Raw genomic sequence first — 8,502 nt, 5'->3', positions numbered from 1 at the left:
GCACCAGGCATAGTTGACTGTCGGGTCACGGCAAGTGACGGTAGCGGCACATGTGTCGTTACCCTCATAATCCCAATGAGTGTAGTCAACTTTTTAGTTAATTTCACTCATCAAGACATTGATAATAGTTTGTCCTACACACGAGTAAACTAGTTAAGTCAACTGAGTTCAGTTTTAACAGCGTTGTGGAACAGCGCCAAAAATTAATTCCGATAACTAATAGAAAAGTAGATTCAACTAAGTTTCATCGTGTAACGACAACGAAAAATGCCGGGCGAATTTTCTAGAAAGTTGCTTCTACTAACTGCTTCATGTAAAGGAGGCCTTATTGAACCTTTATGGTGAAGAAATAAATGCCCTCATGCTGAAAATTAATTCAACAAAAAAAAGCTTCTAAGATAATTCTTAAAAATAATCAATATATATATATATATATATATATATATATATATATACTCATTGAAAAATTTTGCAGACACGTGATTCAGGGTTTTAAGAAGTGCGAAACATCTAAGCTATTGAACAGCATTTTGTTAGATATCTGTTTTATCCATTAGCTCAAATCTTTTGCGTTGAAAAGGAGTTAATCATTGCATAGAAACACGTATCTGTAATTTGTGGATTTATAGCGTTTAATTTACTTTTTGCATGTTCGACTTTTAAAAAAACTACAAATTAGCAGAAACATGACTACGTGTTTGTAATCATGAAAAAATTGGTTAATTGTAACCCCGAAACACGTGTCTGCATTTTTTTTTTTTTAAATCTGATTTTTCAACTATGATTCAATTGTAAAAATTGAAAGAAAAAATTGCTAGTGTACTGATTTCTGTGTAAAATTAAGTGTTACTGAAATCTGTGTTAGTGGTGAAATAATGTTTTTAGATTAAGCAAGACAATGTGATAAAATGTTCATTGCTTTTCTAAAATTTAAAATCATTAATGCGATTATTATTAGCTTTTTTCGTTAAGACATTTCTTTCAATAAACCGCAGTTTACTTAGCACTAGCAATGTATTCACTTTTTCATAATTTTTGAAATCCTTTGTGTCTAAATCTTAGCAAGATACTAGAGAAGGATTTGAAACTCCAAATTTAAAATAATTAACAAAAAGCATGTCTTGTAGCGAATTCGTGTAATATTTTCCCCAGAAACGTGTTTTTCAACAATCAACTTTTAATGATCGTTATTTGAAAACCACAAAGCATGTAAATTAGCTTTTAGAGGTTTTTAATAAGATCGTTCGTTAACTACCTTATTTTTTACAATAAGGTACAAAAATATTAGTTTTGACACAATGTTCTCACTTCACGATGTAAATAATTTTAATGAAAACACTATCTGCATCGTAACATCGTTGCATTGTTGCACTTTTTTACTTCGTTTCACTGCTGTGATGAAATATTTCTATACTGTCGTATTACGCAATGTTTTTATGAAAATGAAGTTTTGGAGAAAACATAATGAAATAACATTTTTATTGTTTTTTCTTGCGATTCGTTTAATTTTACTGATACAATAAAGTGCTTAAATACCGTTTGTAGGGCACCATTTTGTAAGAAAAAGGAGTTTTGCTAGTTAAAATGATGTAGTCTTTAAAAGACACCCTTGATTGTGTGTAAACTTTCACTTTTCACGATTTTGTTAATCTAAAGCAACCAAACAGATGTTAAATAGAACTTCATATTTAAAGAGAAACTTATAACACTCGTGCTGTTATGCAAGAAATGTTGCTGTTATGATAAATTCCTTAGCAGATTGCTAAAAGTGGGAGACACATGTCTTGTGATTCAGAGTTTTGCTTATGGTTCATCGATGTAAAAATTTCAATTTGTCGTACGAATTCAATTACTTGTTTCGGATAAATTTTTGCTTGTGTATATATTACTAAAAGGTCTTGATACGATTTTTTTTAAGTATGTAACTTAAATAATTCTATAAAATCTTCATTTTTGTGATGCACTAAAAAGCACTCATTGCATTATAAGAGCTGTTAATCAGGCAATTAGTTTTAGAAATTTGGAATAAATATTTTGGATGCATACTATGTTCAATGTGAGGCATCATATTTTGATTTTTATTCGTAAAGTGCATAAATTGAATGTGGTATATATATTATATAGATTATTGTTCGTTGATCTCAAATGAATCTTATGTATATACAGTAAAACCTGTGTAAGTTGACCATTTGCGGTGCAGCACTTTGGTGGTCAACTTAGACAGGTGGTCAACTTATAGAGGGTAGTAATGAAAACTTTTTTTTTTTTTTGTCACTTCTTGTCCCATGCATTCATTTTTAACTAATTGGAATACTTTAAACTCACTTTCATTGTTTAACATTACTTTAAACAACATTTTTTCTTATTGTTTTAAATATTTTTAGAGATTATTTACCAGAATGACTCTTAAAGTATCATACAAATTTAAAATTTCTGTGAATCGATCAAAAAAAAAAAAAAAAAACCTCATTACTAATGAAAAACAACTTACTTGATATTAACAATTTCTAAGAAATTCATAAGTCAAACGAAACTCAAATTCTTCATTTCATTTTTTCTTGAACATTTATAACCATGGTAATCTACTTGTCAACAAAATAACTCCTTATTGAAGTTTGGCGCATTTTCTGGGACATAACATCAGCCCAATGTTTTTCGATGGAAACATATTCATAGGATTTTCTAAAATGTCTGGTTATTTATTTGAGGCATAACTGATGAAACCTGTAGTAATACTTTTGCCTAGTGGTCAACTTACAAAGGGTTTTTTACAATACTCCAAACCAAAGCTGGTGTATATTAGTGGTCAAGATAGAGAGGTGGTCAAGTTACAGAGGTTTTCCTTCATTATATAAGAACGGACTAATTCCGTTCCAGACAAAGGTGGTCAACTTACAAAGGTGGTCAACTTTACAGGTTTTACTGTATTAATAAATGATGTAAATCCTTTTAAAATTACTACTTGTGTGTAAAATAGTCGACTATCTGGGGTGAAGAGACTAGTTGCATCTGGCCAGGGATCCCCAGACTACTTTTTAAAAACTCCAACACGCAAGTACTGACTTTGTATGTAAATTGAGATCTGAAATGAAAATGTGTTAAATTTGAACGGTTTATACATCAAACTCAGCGTTGTTGCTAGATAAAAAGCGCAATTAATACGCGATTTTAAATATAGATTGCTTATGATATTCAGCCAAGCAAATGTCATTTGTGCTTTAAAAACTTTCAATGTCCTATTTTTCATCTAGAAGACAACTTGTTTTAAAATTCTTAAACATTGAAAATCAGTCACAGGACAGTCGGTTATCGATTCCTTTATCACTATTGTAAGTAACGCTGCTGAAACTGAATTATTTAAATTTCTTTTTTTTCAATAAAAGTGTTTAACTTTGTTTTTACCTTTCGATTTCGTCGAAAGAATCATAAACAATTGTATCTAAATGACTGCTAAGATTTGAATAGTTATTTTAATTACTAAAAGAAAATAACTACTATTTCGGTTCTTTTTAAATTTACCTAAAAATCACCTTAAAATTACGTGAAATAGAACGGAAGTCATGAAAAATATGAATCTCATTTTAGTTGAGATAGCAATGCTTTAAAAGACATAAGCGTTATTTTACATCGATCTTTTGTGAAGGAAAGCATTTTCTGTAAAGTTGAACTTTAAAAAAAAATATGGCAAAAGATTTCATTCGATAAAACCGACTGTTGAAATCAAGTTCCTCAGTTTACTCGGTTTTTACTCTGTTTTAAGATCATTCAAAGGTTTAGTTTTTGAATTAAAAAAAATCTTTAAAAATGAATTCCTAAATTTTATAAAAAGTTATGTTCAGATATCCTAAAGAACTTGCAACAAAACATTGCTTAAACTGTCGGCTTTTATGGTTATCAAAATTAGTTAAATGTGGCGAAACTGTTTCTGATGTGTAATATGTTCAATGTGCTGCTTTGTTTTGTTTCTTGCGTAAATGTTGTATAAATTGCTATGCTGTGTATTATTCAAAATAATGTTGTGAGCGTTCAACTCAACTCTCCAATTTAATAAATGATATGAGTTAATCTAACATACATCGACTTGTGTCAAATAGTCGACCATCTGCGGAGAAGTGACCAGTTGCATCTGGTCAGGGACCCGCAGACGACTTAAAAAAATAAAAAAAACTAAAGTACAATTTTCTATTTTTTTATGTGAATTGTAATTTTCAATGTAACATACTTGCTGTATGAACGTTTATCTCACAAAACTCACCTTGTTATTGCTAGCAAAAAAAAACTATTATTAATATAAAGTTTTTATGAAAACTAAGTTTTAGAGAAAACGTAATGAAATCATACACTTTCATTGTTTTTTTCTTGCGATTCGTTTAATTTTGCTGATACAATAAAGTCCTTAAATACCGTTTGTAGGGCACCTTTTGTAAGAAAATGGAGTTTTGCTCGTTAAAACGATGTAGTCTTTAAAAGACACTCTTTTGGTTTTGTGTTAATTTTCACTTGTTACTAGTTTATTTATCTAAAGCTACCAAAGAGCTGTTAAATAGGACTTCATATTTAAAGAAAAGCTTATAACACTCGTGCTGTTTTGCAAGAAATATTACTGTTATGATAAATTCCTTAGCAGATTGCTAAAAGTGGGAGACACATTTCTTGTGATTCAGAGTTTTGCTTATGGTTCATCGATGTAAAAATTTCAATTTAACGTAAAACTTTGATTACTTGTGTTGGATAAAATCTAGCTTGTGTACATATTACTAAAAGGTCTTGATACGATTTTTTTAACTATGTAACTTAAAGAATTCTAGAAGCTTCGTTTTTATATCTTATAGTGATGCACTAAAGAGCTCCTGCTGTATTAAAAGAGCTGTTAATCACGCAATTAGTTTTAAAAATTTGGAATAAATATTTTGGATGCATACTATGTTTAATGTGTGGCTTTATATTTTGATTTTTATTCGTAAAGTGCATAAATCGAATGTGGTATATATATATTATATAGATTATTTTTGATCTCAAATGAATCTTATGTATATATTAATAAATGATGAAAACCCTTTTAAAACTACTACTTATGTGTAAAATAGACGACTATCTGGGGTGAAGAGACTTGTTGCATCTGGTCAGGGATCCCCAGACGACTTTTTAAAATTCCACATGCAAGTACTGGCTTTCTATGTAAATTGTGATCTGAAATGAATGTATTAAATTTGAACAGTTTATACATCAAATTCAGCGTTGTTTGCTGGGTAAAAAATGCAATTAATACGCGATTTTAAATATCGATTGCTTATGATATTCAGCCAAGCAAATGTCCTTTGTGGTTTAAAAACTTACTTTCAATGACCCATTTTTCATATAGAAGACATCTTGTTTTCAAATTCTTAAACATTAAAAATCCGTCACAGGACAGTCGGTTATCGATTCCTTTATCATTATTGTAAGTAACGCTGCTGAAACTGAATTATTTAAATTTATTTTTTTCAATAAGTGTTCAACTTTGTTTTTACCTTTCGATTTCGTCGAAAGAATTATAAACAATTGTATCTAAATGACTAGTAAGATTTGAATAGTTATTTTAATTACTAAATAAAAATAACTATTATTTGGGTTCTTTTTAAATTTACCTACAAATTACCTTAAAATTACGTGAAATATAACGGAAGTCATGAAAAATATGAATCGCATTTTAGTTGAGATAGCAATGCTTTAAAAGACATAAGCGTTATTTTATATCGATCTTTTGTGAAGGAAAGCTTCTACTGTAAAATTGAACTTAAAAAAAAAAAAAATTATGGCAAAAGATTTTATTCGGTAAAACCGACTGTTGAAATAAAGTTCCTCAGTTTACTTGGTTTTTACTTTGTTTTAAGATCATTCAACGATTTAGTTTTTGAATAAAAAAACCTTTAAAAATGAATTCTTAAATTTTTAAAAAAGTTGTCATCTTGTACAGCTGCCCTAAAGAACTATCAACAAAAAATTGCTTTAATTGTCAACTTTTATGTTTCACAAAATTAGTTAAGAAATGTGGCGAAATTGTTTCTGATGTGTAATATGTTTAATGTGCTGCTTTGTTTTGTTTGTTGCGTAAATTTTGCATAAATTGCTATGTTATGTATTATTCAAAATGTGAGCGTTCCACAAAATTCTGCAATTTAATGAATGATATGAGATAATCTAACAGTCATTGACTTGTGTCAAATAGTCGAGTCATCTGCGGAGAAGTGACCAGTTGCATCTGGTCAGGGACCCGCAGACGACTTAAAAAAAAAAAAAAAAACACAAGTAAAATATTCTTTCTTTATGTGAATTGTAATTTTCGATGTAACATACTTGCTGTATGAACGTTTGCCTCACAAAACTCACCTTGTTATTGATAGCAAAAAAGAAAAAAGAAACTATTAATATAAAGTTTTTATGAAAACGAAGTTTTCATAAAAACTTTTGTTGCTATGTTAAGTTGCTATGGTTAAGTTGCTATGTTAGAAAAACATAATGAAATCATACATTTGCATTTTTTTTTCTTCAGATTTGTTTTATTTTGCTGATACAATGAAGAGCTTTAATACTGTTTTTAGGGCACCCTTTTGTAAGAAAATGGAGTTTTGCTAGTTAAAATGATGTAATCTTTAAAACACACCCTTGATTTTGTGTAAATTTTCTCTTTTTACGAGTTTACTAATCTAAAGCTATCAAACAGCTGTTATATAGAACTTCATATTTAAAGAAAAATTTATAATACTTGCGCTGTTTTGCAAGAAATATTACTGTTATGATAAATTCCTTAGCAGATTGCTAAAAGTGGGAGGCACATGTCTTGTGATTCCAAGTTTTGCCTATAGTTCATCGATTTAAAAATTTCAATTTAACGTAAAACTTTAATTACTTGTGTTGGATAAAATCTAGCTTGTGTACATATTACTAAAAGGTCTTGATACGATTTTTTTTAACTATGTAACTTAAATAATTCTAGAAGCTTCGTTTTTTTTATCTTATAGTGATGCACTAAAGAGCTCTCACTGCATTATAAGAGCTGTTAATCACACAATTAGTTTTAGAAATTTTTAATAATTATTTTAGATGCATACTATGTTCAATGTGTGGCATCATATTTTGATTTTTATTCCTAAAGTGCGTAAATTGAATGTGATATAGGTTATTGCTTTTTGATCTCAAAATAATATTATGTATATATTAATAAATGATGAAAATCCTTTTAAAACTACTACTTGTGTGTAAAATAGTCGACTATCTGGGGTGAAGAGACTAGTTGCATCTGGTCAGGGATCCCCAGACGACTTTTTAAAAACTCCACATGCAAGTACTGGCTTTCTATGTAAATTGTGATCTGAAATGAATGTATTAAATTTGAACAGTTTATACATCAAATTCAGCGTTGTTTGCTGGGTAAAAAATGCAATTAATACGCGATTTTAAATATCGATTGCTTATGATATTCAGCCAAGCAAATGTCCTTTTGTGGTTTAAAAACTTACTTTCAATGACTCATTTTTCATATAGAAGACAACTTGTTTTAAAATTCTTAAATATTAAAAATCAGTCCCAGAACAGTCGGTTATCGATTCCTTTATCACTATTGTAAGTAGCGCTGCTGAAACTGAATTATTTAAATTTAATTTTTATAAAAAGAGTGTTTAACTTTGTGTTTCCCTTTCGATTTCGTCGAAGGAATCATAAACAATTGTATCTAAATATGACTACTAAGATTTGAATAATTATTTTAATTACTAAAAGAAAATAACTACTTTTTGGGGTCTTTTTAAATTTACCTACAAATTACCTTAAAATTACGTGAAATATAACTGAAGTCATGAAAAATATGAATCACATTTTAGTTGAGATAGCAATGATTTAAATGACATAAGTGTTATTTTACATCGATCTTTTGTGAAGGAGAGCTTTGACTGTAAAATTAAACTTTAAAAAAATTATGGCGAAAGATTTCATTCGATAAAACCGACTGTTGAAATAAAGTTCCTCAGTTTATTCGGTTTTTACTTTTTTTAAGGTCATTCAAAAGTTTAGTTTTAAAAATGAATTCTTATTTTTTTCAATAAAGTTATCATCTTGTACAGTTGTCCTAAAGAACTGTCAACAAAACATTGCTTTAACTGTCAACTTTTATGGTTCACAAAATTAGTTAAGAAATGTAGCGAAATTATTTCTGATGTGTAATATGTTCAATGTACTGCTTTGTTTTGTTTCTTGCTTAAATTTTGTGTAAATTGCTATGTTTTGTATTATTCAGAATATTGTTGTGAGCGTTCAACTAAATTCTTCAATTTAATGAATAATATGAGTTTATCTAACAGTCATCGACTTGTGTCCAATAGTCGACCATCTGCGGAGAAGTGACCAGTTGCATCTGGTCAGGGACCCGCAGACGACTTTAAAAAAAAAAAAAAAAAAGTAAAATTTTCTTTTTATTTATGCGAGTTGTACTTTTCGATGTAACATACTTGCTGTATGAACGTTTAC

This window comes from Uloborus diversus, unplaced genomic scaffold (genome assembly GCF_026930045.1).
Source record: "Uloborus diversus isolate 005 unplaced genomic scaffold, Udiv.v.3.1 scaffold_106, whole genome shotgun sequence".
NCBI classification, from domain to species: domain Eukaryota; kingdom Metazoa; phylum Arthropoda; class Arachnida; order Araneae; family Uloboridae; genus Uloborus; species Uloborus diversus.
The sequence above is the reverse complement of the archived record's forward strand: the minus strand, read 5'-3'. Positions refer to the sequence as shown.